Raw genomic sequence first — 19507 nt, forward strand, 5'->3', positions numbered from 1 at the left:
TGTCTGCTTCTCTCTAGTCCAAGTCCTGGGGCTAGAATTTAAAAACAATTTTTTTTGAGTAAAATACAAATGGAAGAAAAAAAAAACAGCTCGTGAACTGCAGTGGTCATAAAGCGTATTCATTAAAAATCAATAATGGAAGCTTCTCTCCTTGCTGGTGTGCATTGCTCTCCCCTCCTACTGCTCTTGTGCATTTCAAAGGTCTGATCACTGTGGAGTTATATTAATGAGCTCCAGTTACAATAGGGAGAAAGGGGAGAGCAGAATGAAATTTTCACCACATGTGTAATTTGCCATTCCCGGTTGTAAAAAATAAATTACAGTTGAATTCATTTATTGTAGAGATGAACCCTGTGTTCAGAATTACAGAAGATAAACTTAATTCTGCATTATATTGGTTAAACATCTATACCTCATGCTCAGAGCCTTAGCAAACCAAATAGGAACAACAAAGTGACTTCATCTTGCTCAACCCAAGACAAGTGGTCCCTTAAGTAACAGAAGAATGCTCGAACTCAGGGAGGCTGCTTCTCCCCAGCAGATGCCACCCTGAATCATGGCTTTTCTTCTTGGCACTCTTGGAGGACTTTGAGAGCACCGAGGAGGAGATTGTGTGAACCCCCCAAAGTTGGAGAAATACAAACATTGCAGAGAAATTCTGTTGACAGTCAAGCATCAGGGAGACAATGAGGGGCGGCAGAGGAGTTCACCAGAATTTCCCAAACCCTGTTCTGGAGGAACAGGACTCTTACCTTCCTGAATGAGATTGTCCCCCGTCTGCTGACTGACTGTGTATGTGAAGACTGCTTCTCTGGCTCTTAATTTTTAATTTTTTTTTCCTGGTCTTGAGTCCCATGATAGTCACGGGTTTGGGTTCTGACAGGGTTGTCTGTAATTGCTTAATTGGCATGAAAGAAACAGACTTCATTCCTCTCTTCAAAGAGTCACAGTTTGCTGCAGCCTGTTTTCCCTGATCCCATCCTAGGGAAGCAATTTAATTTAAATGTGGGTCCCTCCTCTGTAGGGCTGCCAGATAAAATATATGATGGCCAGTTAAATTTGAATTTCAGATAAACAAAAAATAATTTTTCAGCATAGCTTTGTGTCATACACATTCCATGGGATATACTTATACTTAAAAAAGTTATTTGAGGTGCATCACTTGAACCCAGACATTTGAGGTAGCTGTGAGCTAGGCTGGCACCATGGCACTCTTCAATTGAAGAGTGAGACTCTGTCTCAAAAAATAAGTAAATAAAGCAATAAAAAAATAAATGAAAGTGTTTTTTTGTTGTTGTTGTTTTGTTTATCTGAAATTCAAATTTAACTAGGTGCCCTGTACTCTCCCTCATCTCCATCTCAAAGGACTGAAGAGCCTTTAGGCTCAGTTCAGGTGATCATCTAGTCCCAGACTCTCATGACCAAGAAAGGGAAATAGTAGATCCCTAAAACCTCCTGAGCTGAGTTCCCTGAGTTTTTGTGATGTTCTTGGAGTTAACTGTTCACTGGGTATAGTGGTTTTCCATGCATTTACAAGGGACAGACAACCTTTTCTCCTTGAAAATGAAATATGATCTACTTAGAATCTAGATGAAACCAGGGCTGATTCTACCTCACATCACACTTTACCCTGGGAGTCAAATGTGTATAGCCCAGAAGTATCTCAGTGGGACAGGACAGTTAACCCTTGCTCGCTAGCTCTCCATAATCATGTGGGCAAACAAAACAAAGCAAAATCCCATGAGAATAAGGAATATGAGAGTCCTCATCAGCTAAGGACTTAGATTAAATGACAGCTAAGGTCCTCTTCCGCCTCTGTGAGCCCCATTCCTTTCAGATCCCATGACTTTCCAGTTTCCATTGTGGGCTACGGACAAAGACAGTCCTGTCTGAGGGTGGTAACAACTCACTGGAAACTGGATAATCATCACCAGAAATGGTAAAGAAGAGAGAAAAAAGAGAAAGAAGAGTTGGTCCTTTTTAGGTGAGACAAGGAAAGCCAATCTGAAAAGGAGAGACAATTTAAACAGATCTAAATGACAAGAAAGAGTCAGCTATGATGATGGAAGAACATTTCAGAAAGAGAGGACATCCAATGTAACGGTACCTTAGGCAGAGCAATAGAACATGACTGAGTCTGGGTTCCAGACTGAGGCTGGCCTGGAGATTTTGCACAAAAATTGGGACAGATATGTGTACAAACCCCTGATGTCAATAGATTTGGTGAGCAGCTTCAACCTGAACCTCAGGTTTATGCCTGGTAACTCCCAGGAAGTCTTAGTTGTGAGTGCTAGTCTACAAAAAAGGATGCAGTTCTGAGCTGAGGAGTCCAGGGTATGTGCTAAGCTAGACTTGACAACTAACCTGGACTTCTGGGTGATCAGCAGCAAGATGACAGGGGAGGGAGGTGCTGACCTGCATCCCAGGGCAAGGTGACGCTCCTAGGTCTTTTGCTGTTGTCCTCTAGTGACGTGAGCTGACCCAGGGGGCTTGAGTGTGCTCTGGCATTCCTCCAGGATGGAGGCCACATTGCAGCTGGCATCATTCCCTCCCCCAGGGGAGGGTGCAAGGCCAGATCTAGCAGGCTAAGGACACTACCATCTGTTTGGAGGCATACTCTCTTGCTTGTTACCTTTTTGAAGACCTGGAGTCCTGACCGGATCTTTCACAGACATCTCTCTGAGTCTTTGCATGGTTAGTAGCTTCTGAGGCTCCCAGCCCTTTCACAGTTACATACCTAGGATAAGCTGAGAGTTCCCTGGGATCCTCAACATGAAAATCCTACAGTATCCTGTTGCCTGGAAGGGACTCCACCCCCCCCCCCCACCAGGTTCCCTCTGACAAGGCTCCTACTCTTTGTCCTTGGGCCTCAGGGTCCATCCCAGAAGCAGCCCAAAGCAGGCCTGCCCCCAACTCTGAACTTGTGACTCTCCTTCTCTTCCCTGGCATAGAGCCCTAAGCTAAGAGCAGGAACTCTAGATCCAAACTGCCTGTGCTTCATCTCTTCTGTGTTTTTGACCTCAGGCAAATTGCAAACCTCTGAAAGCCCAGGATATACCTCTAAAAAAAGTGAAGGGAGCTAACAGTTCAGAGAATTAAGGAACTAATGATGGGAGGCGCCTGTGGCTCAGTCGGTAAGGCGCCGGCCCCATATACTGATGGTGGCGGGTTCAAACCCGGCCCCGGCCGAACTGCAACCAAAAAAAAAAAAACAAAAAAATAGCCGGGCGTTGTGGCGGGCGCCTGTAGTCCCAGCTACTCGGGAGGCTGAGGCAAGAGAATCGTTTAAGCCCAGGAGTTGGAGGTTGCTGTGAGCTGTTGAGGCCACGGCACTCTACCGAGGGCCATAAAGTGAGACTCTGTCTCTACAAAAGAAAAAAGGAACTAATGATGCTTATGAAGTGCATGGTACAGTATCTGGCACAGAATTTACTCAGCCACAATAGTGTGAACTGTTACTACAAGGCTTCCCACCTGCTACCATTTGGCCCAGAGGTCACTGCCTCTGCCGCGTCACCACCCGGGACCGCGCCCCAGCCCCGCGGTTAGGAATTGCACCCAAGTTACACTTCGCTCCCCACTGACTGGTTCTCTGCTGCCACCTAGTGGGCATCGGCCCCCTTGCTCCCTAGGCCCACCTCACCACGGGGGAAGGGGTGCCTGTTTGGTCTTTCAAAACCCTCCTCTTTGCAGTACTCAGGGATCAGAATCCCTTTACTCATCCTCCTTGGGACTCAGAACCTTCTTCAATGCTCCCCCACAAGATTGTGAGCATTTTCTCTCTCTCACATCCCTCCCCTCAAAGGCAGCTGCCCTTTTGCAGGAAGAGCTGTGGGCAGAGAGGGAGGTGGATACCTCCGTAGTGAGTGAGGCACGCTGTGGACAGTACTCCCTCCCTACGCCTCATGGGAGCCTTGAATCCCTGCTCTCATCATTACCTGTGTAGCCTTGAGCAAGTGACTTAACCTTTCTGAGCTTCAGTGTCCTCATCTGCAAAAGGGGAATAAAGAATAAGTGCAAAATTGCTGTGAGAATTAAATGAGATGCCTATGTGAAATCGTCTGGCGCAGTGTCTGGCAAGTTATTGAAGCTTGAGACAGGCAAACAGCCCGGAGAGAGAGAGCAGGGTAAGCCTGGGCACTGACATCACCCCTGCTGATTACAGAGACTCTGACGGCGGAGGGCAGTGGTGCGGCAGAGGGGAACAGAGTGAAGGCAAGGCCCGATGGGGGCTAAGGGGAAGCCCTGGCCGCCAGGGGGCAGCTGGAGGCCAGCGGGAGCCCTCCCTGCTCCTGGAACAGCGAGAGCAAGCTGCTGGTCTCGGAGGGCTCCATCAGTTCCCGCCCAGGGAGGAAGTTGCTCCAGGTGAACTAGCATCAGCTCAACATTCTCTCAGAGCTGCCTCGAGTGGTGAGAAAGTGGCCCAATTCCCAAGGCTACTCAGGTGAGCAGAGAAGAGCACCATTAAATCAGACACGTTAAATCCCACAGCCACTTGTGGCTAGTCATGGTCAAGAAGGATGGGGTTCACTCTGGGAGGTGGAGGTGGAAGGATCCCTTAGGCTCAGGAGTTTGAGGCCAGCCTAAGCAGGAGCAAGATCCATCTCTGCTAAAAATAGAAAAAATTAACCAGCATTGTGGCCTCCTTTAGTCCCAGCTGCTGGGGAGGCTGAGGCAAAAGGATCACTTGAGACCAAGAGTTTGAGGTCTCAGTGAGCTAGGCTGATGCCATAGCGCTCTACCTAGGGAAACAGTGTAAGACTCTGTCTCAAAAATTAAAAAATGCTTACCCCAGCATTGACTGGTTGTGTGCTTGGCATATAAGAGTATCGGCATCCATCTCTTCATCTGCAAGATGGGAACATAATCTCTCTCCCAGGAAGTCTGGAAGGTGAGGCCTAGTGCACCTATAACAGACTACACTCTTGTATTAGTCCAAGTTCTTTGGTTGTGAGCAACAGAAACTCAACTCGGGCTACTTAGAGAAATGGGGAAATTAATGGGAAGTTAAGAAGGTGTCCCAAGAACTGAAGAAAAATCTGAGCAAACTATGCCTTAGAAAGAAATAGGATGAAGTCCTGTGAATATAGGTAGCAAGAATTAATGGCTGCTCTTTCAAGTTGCTGCCACCAGAATGAAATAAGCTCCAGCCATTCTTATCTTTGTCAGTGTACAAGATTTACTTTTCTTGAAGACTCTTGTGTCAAGCTAACTGAGAGAGGCTCTCTAAAAGAAAAGATGGGCCAAACATGGTGTCACATCTGTAATCCCAGCACTCAAGATCGCTTGAGGTCAGGAGTTAGAGACCAGCCTGGGCATCATAGCGAGAACCTGTCTCTACAAAAAAGAATTAGCTAGGTATGGTGGCACACACCTGTAGTCCTAGCTCCCAAGGAGGCTAAGATGGGAGGATTGCTTGAGTCCAAGAGTTTTGGGGTATAGTAAGGTATGATTGGGCCATAGTACTTCAACCCAGGTAACAGTGAGACCTTGTCTATAAAAAAATAATAAATATATAAAATAAAAGATGTTTATTTGGTAATAAAGCATTGCAATGGGAATATTCAGGCTATAGTGTACCATGTCCATATCCATGAAGGTAAAAGGAGACAACAGTTTTTAAAGGAAAAGTGAGGAGGATTACATAATTGTTTTGAAATAATTATTTTTAGCTAAAAAGATCAATAACAAGGGTGATTCCAATAGGAGATTGGACAGGCAGTTTGGGGGCTGGCAGGTGTCCTTGCAGAAGTATTTTTTATGTAAGGTCGTGATGGCCTTTGTACAAGATTGTGGGTTTTTCGGTCTTTATTGGATAGTTTTGTTATTAGGCATACAAGCGTGAGAACCTTGTCTCCATGGTCTTTCCTGGCTCTCTTTGTCAGGTTTTTCTTAACATTAGTGGCTCCATTTGATTCCGATGACTTTCACACTTGTTTGGTTAGCTTGGATCTCTTAACACTCCATCAAAGCTGAAGCAACAGGGAAGGAGAATTCTTCAGAAGGAACCCCGGTTGCTGTTGACAAAATATGAAGGAAAGGATGCTAAAGAATCAAAACAAAGCTCCTCTCTACAACATTTGGCAAATGGCAACCATCTCAGGTAAACAGAATTGGGTTCATTGAGCTCTGATTTGTCCCTGAGAAATCTTCCCATTCTTTCCTGTTTCCTAAAAGCACTGTGAGAGAAACAGCATTGTATATCCGGAAATCCTGTGGGGGTAGGTTGGTGGGGGAGGTGGATGGGATCATGAAAGGCTTCCGGGAGCTCTCTGTTCATACTCTGGTCCTACCACGTAGTGTGTGACATTGACATTGTGCATTCTTGTCTCAGGCTTCCACCGGTTCCTGAGTTCTGGGAGGATGGGAGGCACATCTCTCCATATCTCTGTTGCCCAGCACAAGCTTGGCACATAGTAGAACCTCAGTGAATCACACTGTGGCTCAGATCTTATCTCTAGTGACTCCATAGAAGTAGTACCATCAGAGAAAATAGGATATTTCAATACTAAGGACAATAATTTTCTGCATTAGTATATTTTTGTGTTTTTTATTTTGAAAGAAACCCCTCTTTCCCCACCCAAACACCATCACCCAGAGAATGAAACCTTTCTGTGCAGGTATTGCTCCCAAGACTTGGTACAGGTTGAATGATGGGAAGGGGCTCAATTGCTGCTCATAGCCTGCAATAGCTCCTACCGAGCGCAGTATTCAGAGGGCAAAAGGGCTCCTGAATACAGGTCTGAGGGTTACTTGGGTTCCAACACCAACTCGGGGTGCAGCTACCCTGTTTCCCCGAATTTTTAAGGTGTGCTCCCAAAGATGCGCTAGGTCTTATTTTCAGGGGATGTCTTATCTTTCCTGTAAGTAGGTCTTATTTTCAGAGGATGTCTTATTTTCGGGGAAACAGGGTATGACCTCCAAGCCTTCCTCTTTCCCCTTTAGCATCAAAGAACTAAAGGGCTTAAGGAACATTTTACATATCAGGCTCTTGACCACCCCTGTGACTGTGGAGGCACCTTTTCCAGCCTTCCCTCCATAGTGACCCAATCTATAATCCTACAAGGCCTGGTTTCTTAGGGCTGACAAGTTTGAGATACTTGTAGTTTTTGTATTCAGAGTGTGGCCATTTATAACTAGGCCTTGACTCTGGTTCTGTAAGAGAAGAGCATTTGGCGTTCCCATAAATCTTGTTCAGTTCCGCCTTCCTGCTGGGTATCCCAAAATACCTGGTAATAGCCCCCTGACCCTAAATAGATAAAAACATTAACTATCTCTAGGCAAAAAAAAAAAAAAAAAATTCTTTGTGTGTATGTGTGTGGAAGGAATAAACTAATGCTTTGACCAAATTCCTCGTCCCTACCATGGGGAGTTAGGTGTTTGCCTCCATCATGATTTCAAAAGTAATGTTGGGGGAAAGAGGAAGAGGTAGAAATTGAAATTGCCCAAGATAAGAGTTATATTTTATAATTTCTTCCTGATCATGTCTGTGAGGGAAAAACACATTGGTTAAATTAGGCTTTTTGAGAGTTAACACAACTTTAAAAGAGCAATTTCTAGATAGCATTTTTATTTTGTTATGTTAAAAAATAATCCAGTTTACTTGATTTATCATCTGATAGGGAGATCCCAGCTATAGGCTTTTTTAGAATTATAGTCGTGGGTTAGATAAATCCATCATCTCTGACATTCTGCAAGTAAACAAGCTAAAAGAGAGGCTAACCATATGAGTCAGATTATCTGATTGCCTTAACTCTGTATTTCCTTCCTGTGAGTTATCCCTGAACTTAATTGGTCTGAACTTAATTGGTCCAGCCCAGTGTTGGCTTATCAGTTAATTAAAGGAAACTTCATGGGCTGAGCTTAATGTCTGGTCTTACAGAGCCAGTGGTGATGCCCAAGATCAGCATGGAAGATCTTCAAAGGAAAGATTCCTTTGGAGGACCAGCTTCAGAGATGCTAGCTATGAGGATTAGTTTGGGGGATTGTGGTAAATTAACCTTCCTAGTCTGCCACTGTTTCCCTTGTCCCAAGGACTTGAAAGCAGCTCCTATCACACTGAATGGAACATGTGAATTGAACTTCAATCATAGTTTATCCTGCCTTTTCTCAGTCTTCAGTTATATACTGAACTCTTTTAAAAGAAAAGGGGGATTCTTACAGACTCTCACAGATTCAATTAAATTCTTTGGATTATAGTTTTAATTATATTTTACACAAAAAGGCCATAAAGTCCTTATATTAATTACAAAACTATAAAACCCAAATAATTCTTAAATTTAAGAGTATACAACAGTCACAAAAAATAAAATAAAACAAACATTAGATTTTAGACCAAGAAAACTAGCATATTTCTTTTTGCCAGTCACTGTGCCTATAGATTTGTGCTAACCCTTTTGGGATCAAAAGGAGACAGCCAGCCAATGTCTCAAGGGGACAATGCCCAAGAGCAGCTGACTCTCCAGGGACCAGACTCACATCAATCTTTTGATGTGTTTCCTGATATTTCCTTCTATTTTTCTGGAATTCCCTCTAGTGGTTAATAATCTTTGTAATATTTTAGCCAGTATCAGATCTCTATGAGGAAACAAAGAGTTGAGTTTTTAAATTTTTTATTTCTTTTTTTGTTTGCTTGATTTTTGTTTTTTAAGATAGAGTCTCACTCTGTTGCCCTGAGTAGAGTGTTGTGGCATCATAGCTCACACCAACCTCAAACTCCTGGGCTCAAGTGATCCTCTTGCCTCAGCTTCCTGAGAAACTGGGACTATAGGTATCTGAGTAGCTCAGACTACAGGCACCTGCCACAATGTGCAGCTAGTTTTTCTATTTTTAGTAGAGACAGGGTCTCATTCTTGCTCAGGCTGATCTTGAACTCTGAGCTCAAGCAATCCACCCACTCCAGCCTTCAAGAGCGCTAGGATTACAGGTATGAGCCACTAGAGTTTTCATGAGGCATCATAACAACCCCAGAAGTCAATAGATGATGAAAGCAGAAAGTAAAGCAAGAGAATTCTAAGTGGAAAGAAAAATCCAGAGCAGAAGCAGGAAGTTTGGGATAAACCACTTTCTCTGTGCAGTCCCCTGCCAAGTCTAACCTTCAGGAATTTGGGGTTTTCAAAAGTATATTATTAGTCCATTAAGATTGGAAATCTCTAAGCCAACTAATGTTAAACAGATTTCTTCATTACAACTCTTCTAACATCTTTAATATACTAATATAAATTATGAATCTTCAAGAGAAGGCAATTGTCAGTAGAATTTCTCAAACTATTTTATTATGAAGAAAGATCTTGCCAGTCTTGGTGCTCCAAAGAATACCCTTTGGGCCACCCCACTATGACGTGTCATTATAGGGTCTACTTCTGGTGTGACCAGCCTATGCCATCAAGTATTTAACGATGAGCCTAAAATGCAATCCCTTTGCGCAAGGAATTCAGTTCATAAATATGGAGTAAATGTGTGTGTTCTTACTGAGTGCCAGAAACTGAGCAAAGTGATTATTAAAATGAATTATTTTATTTCCTCCTTGAATTCTGACAGCAGCACTACTAGGTGAGTATAATTATTACCCCTACTTCACAGAGGAGGAGACTGAGGCTCATGAAAGTTAGATAACTTGCTGTAGATAGTAACTAGGAAATAGCCAAACTTCCATTCTTTAAAAAGGTGCCTCCAGAATGAGACATCTTTTAAAAATGGCTTCCCCAAGGTCAGTTATTTATTTAGCAACATTTGTTCCAGGGACGCTTCATATAGATTATTCCTTGACTTTCTCAAGAGCAGAGACTAGGTCCCATTATCAGTTGCCAGCACATAGTAAGGACTTAGCTATTTCTTGAATGAATAAAAACATAATAAATAAATGAGTGAATAGGTGGATTTATAATTGGTCATGGTCATCAATAATTCCTAACAGAAGCACTGCCCAAATTCTTTCAGCTAGTCCGTAAACATTTGTTGAGCACCTAGGACATGTGAAGGACAGAATTCAGTAGTCACTAAAGTGTCTGGAGTTGCTTTTACCCTTTCTGAACCTCTAATGCTCTGTATCATGTGAGAACATGTTTTCTAAAGCTTGCCTTCCTCAGACTACATATGGCTGATCTTTGGCATAAATCCCTTTCCCGTATGAATTCCTCTAGACTAAAAATCATATTGTTTGTTTAGGGAGGAGGGTCCTGGGTTAATTCTTAAGGGTTGGAAAGACAATTCTTCAAATTAAAGAACTGCATGAACCCATGAACACTCAAAGGCTGAGAAACATAGAAGGTACTTAATGAATATTTATTGGGTGAATGCTTGCACACATGAATGAGGCAAATTCCAGGCCCCAAAGACAGACAGGGAAAAGTCACCTTCTTGGTAGTTTATCAAGGTCATTACCTGCTGAACACCCATACCCAAACCTGTGGTGTGGCCATTTTGCACTCGTTAGGGGACACTGAAAGATGGGACGCTAACAACAGAACCCGCCTCACCCCAAGATTCTCTGCTTGGGCTTTTCCTAGGAGTGATAATATGAATATGGTGGTAAAATAGAAGCCAGGGGTTCCCTGCAATTTATTAGCCTGTGACCAGCCACCCACCCCCGGATAAGTTCCCTAACCTTTCTGAGCCTCAGTTTGCTCAACTGAGAAATGAAGACAGCAATTTTTAAATTTAGGATTATTCTTGTTTGTTTAGATCCTTCTAGGTTGCAATGAAGAGAGGCACACAAGTGGTCTCAGATAAGGTGGAGAAGTGAATAGGACATTTCCAAAGCTGCTTCCTGGGCAAGCCTCATCTGTATTAAGGAGACCCTGCAGCTGCGTGACTTTTTAGGAAAGGCTGCCCACTGTGCCTCTGATACTCCTTATTATCTCCTGTCACTCTTACACAGGTGAAAGGTTCCAGAATGGCGTGCCCCCCTTGGACAATGGGTCTGCACCACATTACTTCATGTCCATAGCTCTATTTGGTTCAGGAAAGTTTCCTTCATCCTTCCAATTGGAGTCAAGGCACTTGAGGAATAAACAGCAAAGTCATCTGGAGACAACAGTCTAAAGCCAGTTTGGCTTTGAAGTTGTATTTGTTTCCCAGGGCTGCTATAACAAAGTAACATAAACTGGGTAGTCTCACAGCTCTGGAGGCCCGAAGTCCAAATTGAGGAGCTAGCAGGGCCATCCATGCTCTTCTGAAACATGTAGGGGAGAATCCTTCCTTCTTTCTTCTAGTTTCCGGTATTTGCGTCCATCCTAGGCATTCCTTAGCTTGTAGACGCATCACTCCAATTTCTGTCTCCATGGTCATGGTTGTTTTCTCCCTGGGTATCTCCATCTTCACACGGTGTTCTCTCTCTTTCTCTTTATATCTTCTTATAAGGCCAGCAGTCATATCAGATTAAGGGCCTTAATAAGGAACATTACAGGACCTTATCTTAATTCACTACACCTTCAACTACCCTATTTCCAAACAAGATCACATTCTGAAGTACCAGGGGTCAGGACATCAACAGATTTTGGAAGGGACATAATTCAACCTATAACAGAGAGTTTCACAAACATCTCGCCAGCAGAGCTATGAGTGTTACATGAGATGATCTACATACAATGCCTACCATGGTGTCACATTAAATAAAACTCTTTTCCTATAGTTCAGTGATTCTCAAAGTGTGGTTCTTCTTAAGCAGCAGCAACAGCTCCTAGGGGTTAGAAAAACACAGTCTTAGCTCCCACCCTACAACAACTGAATCAGAAACTCTGGGGATGGGGCCCAGCCATCTATATTTTGATAAGCCCCATAGGTAACTCCAACACAAACTGAAGAACCATCAGCTTTATTTAGTCTCTGGCATGGATGGAGGTGCAAGATGACAGAGAAAAGCCCTTAAAAAGCCAATCCTAGCTGGGGAACCCACCCATAACATCCCAGAAAAGCCATCTGAAAGATCCCACACCCAGGCTTTGTGGTCCTCACTGCCCAGAATGCCTCTAAATGGACACCGGCTATGGCCACCACTACCTGCTCCCCTGCTTAAGGCTTCCCTTATATGGCCTCACCTGACTTTTATTTTTCTCTGTCCCTGAGATCTACACTTGGCTTCTGTCTGAATGAGATGTCATTTCATGGGATTGTCTCTCAACACAAGGAAGTTTGGCCCTTCCATTCCTTCTCTCCCTACCCAGGGGGCTCCAGGCCTCTAGCCCGTGTGTAAGCAACCCCTCATCCACACATGGCCAGGTCACTGTGTCCCTGCTCTTAGCCTCAGTGGCTCCTTCTGTCCCTTTTCCTTCAGCGAGCAATGTCCTTCCCCCAAAGGCTCTGGGTCATCTTCTCTGCCTTCTTCAGCCATACAAACTCAGTCCAAAAGCAGATGATTTGAAGATTTGCTTTTTGTTCTGTTTTGGTCTTTTACTATAGAAATGTGGAATTTTTTCTTTACTTATTGCTTCTCTAATGCTCTTGCTTTCTTTTCTTTTCTTTCTTTTTTTTGAGACAGAGTCTCACTATGTCACCCTGTGTAGAGTGCTGTTCCATCACAGCTCACAGCAACCTCAAACTCTTGAGCTCAAGTGATTCTCTTGCCTCAGCCTCCCAAGTAGCTGGGACTACACGTACCTGCCACAATGCATGGCTAATTTTAGAGACAGGGTCTTGCTCTTGCTTAGGCTGGTCTCGAACTCCTAAGCTCAAGCAATCCACCCACCTCGGCCTCCCAAGTGCTGGGATAACAGGAGTGAGCCACCGTGCCTGGCTTTTCTTTTCTTTTCTTCTCTTTTTTTTCCTTCTTTCCTGTTTTTCTTTTCTTTTCTTTTTTTTTTTTTTTTGAGACAGAGTCTCAAGCTGTTGCCTTGAATAAAGTGCTGTGGCACACAGCAACCTCCAGCTCTTGGATTCAATGACCCCCTTGCCTCAGTTTTTTTTTTTTTCTTCTATTTTTAGTAGCAATAGGGTCTAACTCTTGCTCAGGCTGGTCTCAACCTGTGAGCTCAAGCAATCCACTAGCCTCAGCTTCCCAGAGTGCTAGGATTACAGGCATGAGACACTGTACCTGGCCCTCTTCCTTTCTTTATGTAGATTGCACATTTTACTGTGTAGAAAAACCAACACTCAACATCTTTTCTTTTTTTTCTCACTGAGTGACAATAATCATCACAGAAGGCTTCGGGAACTAAATGTGAGAGGGATTTCTCTCTACTACCAAGCAAGCAATCAGTTCTATAGAAGACACCAGCTGGATATCCTCCAACTCTGCTCTGACACTATCTACCCGGAGATAGCATCAGATTCCGCAGGGTGAGGGCTTAGTCCCCAAGACTGGTCCCCACCCCCACTACCAATACTAGGTGCAATCCAGGCCTCTGGAACTTCTGACCAACTGGCTTCGGGTTGGGGTTCATACAGCCCCCTCTTTGGATTCTATTAATTTGCTAGAGCAGCCCACAGAACTCAAAGGAACTTAGGTTGCCAGCTTATTTTAAAGGATATTTCAAAGGATAAAAATGAAGAGATATACAGGGTGAAGTATTGGGAGAAGGGAGGAGGGGCATGGAGCTTCCATCATGGTGCACCAACCTCTAGGAACCCTCAAATATTCAGCTATCAAGCAGTTCCCAAACCATGTTCTCTTGGGCCTTTTATGGAGTCTTCATTGGATACGCATGACTGAAGCATGGACAACCATGTAGAAATGTGACTGGACAAAAAGGTTGTGATCTAGTACTAACACTGAGTGAGGAAACCCAGCAAGATCTGTCTGTTCAGAATCTTCCTGGCCTCTCTGTGCAGCATTCCTTCCTCCAGGGTATGGGGCAGGACCCTCTCTGGAATGAGGGTCTTTTGACCCACAAGCAGATTGGAATCCTACCTTTTGCAGGTGAAGGAAGGATGGGAGAAGATCTGTGAGATTCTGTTACCTGAGGCCTGCTTCTGAGAAACTCAAGTGCCCCAACATTACAGCACAAGATTGTCTGTCACAGTGCTGTGGGAGTTATGGGCCAGGAGCATGGATGAAAATCACATTTATCTATACTATTTTCCTTCTCTCTAAAGAACTTCTTTAACACTTCTTATAAGGCAGGTCTGCTGGTGAAAAAGACCCTCAATTTTTGTTTGAGAAAGTCCTTCTTTCTCCTTTACTTTTGGAGGATAATTTCACAGGTTACAGAATTCTAGGTTGATGGGGGTTTTCCTGTCAACACTTTAAAATTTCCCTCCATTCTCTTCTTAACTGCATGGTCTCTTTCGTTCTTTCTTTCTTTTTTTTTTTTAGAGACAGAGTCTCACTTTGTCACCCTCAGTAGAGTGCTGTGGCATCATAGCTCACAGCAACCTCCAGCTGTTGGGCTTAGGCGATTCTCTTGCCTCAGCCTCCCAAGTAGCTGGGACTACAGGCACCTGCCACAGTTTGTTGCAGTTTAGCTGAAGCCAGGTTCGAACCTGCCACCCTCGGAATATAGGCCTGGCACCCTACTCACTGAGCCATAGGCACTGCCCAGCTGCATGGTTTCTGAAGAAAAATCAAATGTAATTCTTATCTTTGCTCCTCTAGTGTGGTAAGGTGTTATTTTTTCCTCTGGCTTCTTTCAAGTTTTTTCCTTTATCTTTGATTTTCTGCAGTTTGAATATGATATGCTTTGGCATGGAGATTTTTTGGCATTTATCTTTTCTGATGTTTGCTGAGCTTCCTGGATCTGTGGTTTAGTGTCTCACATTAATGTGAGGAAATTTTCAGTCATTATTGTTTTAAATATTTCTTCGGTTCCTTTTCTTGTGATGTTCCCTATAAATGTATGTTATACCTTTTATATTTGCACCACAGTTCATTAATCATCTTATTTTTTGTTTGTTTGTTTCTCTTGGCTTTTCAGTTATTGGAGTTTTATGGCCACAGCCACATCCTGAAACTCAGATTCTTTCCTCAGCTACATCCAGTTCATCAAAGGGATTCTTCACTTTTGTCACAGTGTTTTTGATCTCTAGTGTTGCTTTTTGAGTCTGTTTTAGGATTTCCATCTCTCTTCTCACAGTACCCTCCTGTTCTTGCATATTGTCTATTTTTTCCTTTAGCATTCTTTATTTAATTTTATTATTTTATTTTTTTATTTTTATTAAATCATAGCTGTGTACATTAGTATGATCATGGGGCACCATATACTTAGTTCATAGACCATTTGACACATTTTCATCACACTAGTTAACATAGCCTTCCTGGCATTTTCTTATTTTGCTAAGACCTTTACATTCCACATTTACTAAAATTCACATATACCCTTGTAAGATGCACCGCAGGCATTCTTAGTATACTAATAATAGTTGTTTTAAAACTCCTGGTCTGTTTTAAATTCTAACATTTTGGCCATATCTGAATTTGGTTCTGATGTGGGCTCTGTTTCTTCAAACTGTATTTTTTGTCCTTTGATAAAAAGCAGACAGGAGGGTAAAAAGAACTTCCGTAAACAGGCCTTTAGAGATAGGGCCGTGAGGAGCTGAGGCGAGGGGAAACATTCTAGCATTCTATGGTCCTGTGCCTGGGAGTCAGCGTTTTAGTGAACCTGTTCCCCTGCGCTGTGAACTTCAAAAGGGCTTCTCAGTTTCCCCTCCACCCTTACATGGGACAGGAGAGTAAAAACGGCTGGAGCTGGACATTTTTATTCCCCTGGGTCAGTTAAGCTTAGATAAAACCCCAAAAGTTTACACTCTGGTGGTAGAATATTTTCCCTTGGAGGCAGGCCTTGTCAGGGAGAACAAAATGCTCTGGCACGCTTCAAAATGGTTCCTCTTTGCTCTCCTCCTCCAGAAACATAAAGGGATTTTCCTCTAGTCTTCACTGAAAGAAACTGGTAGAGCTCCTGAAGGTAAAATTCACAAAAGTGTGTGGACCCCCCCTTAATCACTGGACCTCCAGGAGTTCTTAATTCTGAAACTTGTCAACGCTGAGCTTCCAACAGTGCAAGTTTTTCCTACTCTGGCCCTGGTTCCTGCTAAGGTTTCTGTTCCAGTAGGTTGTGACTCTCTGTATCTTCCTAATTGTCCTTCCCATCTGGGGGGCAGCAGTTTGTCCTGTGACCTCTCTTATCTGACAAATCTAGGAAGAGCTGTACATTTTCCAGTTTGTTAGCTTTTTACTTGTTGTTAGGACAAAGTAATGATTTCCAAGCTTCTTATGTGCCAGACAAAACTGAACGTCTCTCCTTCATTTTTGAAGGATAATTTCACTAAGTATAGGATTTTATGTTTTTGTTTTGTTTTGCAATGGGGTCTTGCCCTGTCACCCTGGATACAGGGCAGGGGCACTATCACAGCTCACAGCAACCCCCAACTCTTGGGCTCAAGGGATCCTCCTGCCTCAGCCTCCTGAGTCGCTGAGACTACAGGTGCACACTACCATGCCTGCTAATTTTTTCTATTTTAGTAGAGATGGGGTCTTGCTTTTGCTTAGGCTGGTCTTGAAGTCCTGAGCTTAAGTGATCCTCCCACCTTGGATTTTCAGAGTATTAGGATTACAGGTGTGAGCCACTGAGCCTGGCCCCAGATTTTAGGTTTTTTAATACTGAAAAAGTTTCAACCTATTCTTGACTCTGATTATTCTGCTTATGTAACTATGGAAAAGCCATGGTCTCAGTTCCTTCATTTGTAAGGTGGGTAGATTCTGGTGGTGAGGTTTGGAATAGATGTCTCCAACAGTCCTTCAAGCTCTAACACTTTGATTCAATCATGCAGCTATTCAACAACTAAACAGAGCTCTATTCACTAGCCTGTAACCAGCCTGGCTACTGGTGTGAGCCTGTCACACACCCTTACAGTATTTGCACTGTGCTGTTGCTCATGGTAGGCAGTACTTACAATGACGTGTACATCTACATTTGTCCAATATTCAAAAAATGGATCCTGACCCCTTGAAAAAGCAGAGAGGATACAACCTGAGTGCTCAGACTTGTGCTCAAGAAGGAAACTTGAGTAGCGACAAAAAGTGCAGCACAGCCAAATTTCCCAAGGGATCCCTTCTGAATTCTCCATCATCTAAAAGCACTCATTCCCTTAGCAATTTCTCACATAAAAAAACAAGGACTAGGCTCGGCACCTGTGGCTTAAGCAGCTAAGACACCAGCCACATACACCTGAGCTGGCGGGTTCGAATCCAGCCCAGGCCCGCCAAACAACAACAACAGCTGCAACCAAAAAATAGCCAGGCGTTGTGGCTGGCGCCTGGAGTCTCATCTACTTGGAAGGTGGAGGCAGGAGACTTGCTTGAGCCCAGTAGTTGGAGGTTTCTGTGAGCTGTGATGCCACCGTACTCTAACCAGGGTGGTAGCTTGAGGCTCTGTCTCAAAAAAAAAGAAAACAAAAACAAAACTAAGGACTATTTTTTAAAATGGTAGAAGAACTTTGCATAGAAGTAATATGATATTTTGTCAAGTAGCATGATATAACTGTGACTATCATATTTGACTGACTGATTCTAAGGAGGATTCTATGCCATGCAGAACATTGGTGTGTGCTTGGAGCTGAGTGAGATGGTGCCGTGTCCAGAATTGGCAAGAGCCCCTGATTTGTACTCTTTTGCTTGCTACCAATACTACCAGATTATGGACGGGTCCTTTTTTTTTTTAAATCTGGAGTGCAGTGGCACAATCTTGGCTCACTGCAACCTCTAATTCCCATATTCAAGATCCTCCTGTCTCAGCCTTTCAAGTAGCTGGCACTACAGGTATACACCACCACAATTAATTTTTTTTTATTTCTTGTACAGACAGGATCTCACTGTTTCCCAGGCTGGTCTGCAACTTCTGAGCTCAATCAATTTTTCCACTTCAGTCTTCCAAATCTAAAGTGCTGGAATTACAGATATGAACCACCATGCCTGGTCCAATTTTTAAGACAGCAATATAACAATGTGTCTCAAAAGCCCTGAAAACGTGTTTCCTTAACTTTATCACAAGTTAGTGATAAAGAAATGGACAGATATTTGATCAGAGCTACAGTCGCCACATTCTCAGCCTTCTGCTCCTACCAGTCTAGGAAGGACTGGGAACGCTCCAGACAATAGCATTTGCTATTGAGTTTTTTGTCTCTGTGAAAGCTCCAGGCCTTTCACGCTGGGCGGCACATCACGGGATCCCAGGGTGCTGCTTTACACATCTGAGCTGAGGTTTAAATCCTCTACTGGCTGCCTTCCCTCCTGTCCCCAGGTCCACATCTCTCTTTGTCCTATAGGACTTACCACCCTGAAAGCAGGAAGAAACAGGGAAAGACAAAACAGAAGAAAAAAAAGTGTTCCTCCCAAAAGCCCTGAGTGAAACTGGAACTAAGCCCCTTACTCCCAGTTTTCCAGGGCACAGGTAGGTAGCAAGCAGGAGGCAGCCCCAGGTCCATCTTGCCACCTCAGCTTCTTAGAAAATAAGACTCAAAAGCTCTTTCTCCAGGAAATGGTGTCCCTTTCTTCTGAGGACCCCTCTCCCAACCCCTTCCAGTTTTTGTATTCTTACAGAACCTGCCCTCCTGGGTTGGTTAGTTGGTTAGTCCAGGGCTCCCATGAGGCCCAGCTATAGCCCTGCCCTCCTCGTGATTTTGTTACATGCGCTCCTTTTGATAACTGAGGATATTTCAATATTCTTCCAATTGGTGCCTTCTTTTGCATAAGGTCATTTGAGAAGGGTTTCTAATATGGCCTTAAGAACAGAATCCCCAAACATGGGAACCTAGAGAGAGGTGTCCCCATTGTAGACATTAGAGTTTTCAAGCTGTGATCACTGAGAGCCTCATCTATTTGCACTGTGTCCTGACAACGATTTTTCCCGGATCTGTTCTATTTTCCTCACCCCTCTTCCTCCTCATTTCCAAGAGGCCTTAGAAAGGGAGCTGTGAACTCCTAATGGCAGGAGAAACAGAAGCTCAGTAACTAGTCTATATCAGGATTTCAACCCCAGGACATAACTGGTTGTTTGTACGCGGATGGTGGTATTTATCTACAAAAGATCTAGGGCTGCATTGCTATAGCTGTAGAAGATTGGAAATAACCTAAATGTCTAATAATATTTCAAAGAATGATGGTCTAGCCATCCAACGGGATACTTAGCAGATATTAAAAATGATATTTTAAAGAATATTTAATGACATGGAAAAATGCTTATGATATAAAATGTGAAAATCAAGATATACAATTTAGTGTACCTTATAACCTAAATTATATCAAGTTATATAATAGTCTATATACACAATCAAATGGCCAAAAATCAGAGGCAACATAGTGAGACTCTCTCTCAAAAAAAAAAAAAAATTGCTTATGCCTCAGTTTCCTCATCTGCTAAAAAGGGATGGTGATGAAGAAGAGAAAGGCACCTCTCAGAGTTGTTTTGAATATTAAATGAGTCAATACATATAAAGCATTTAGCACTGTGACAGGCACGTGGCAAGAGTTTGCTCTTATTATTAACACACCCTACGGAATGAACAGAACAGACAGTTTTGGTTAGAAATTGTGTCTGAGGTTGTGTGTTTCCCCTAAATCATGGCTTGCATCTGTGGA

Source organism: Nycticebus coucang, chromosome 2 (assembly GCF_027406575.1).
Source record: "Nycticebus coucang isolate mNycCou1 chromosome 2, mNycCou1.pri, whole genome shotgun sequence".
In the NCBI taxonomy this organism is placed as follows: domain Eukaryota; kingdom Metazoa; phylum Chordata; class Mammalia; order Primates; family Lorisidae; genus Nycticebus; species Nycticebus coucang.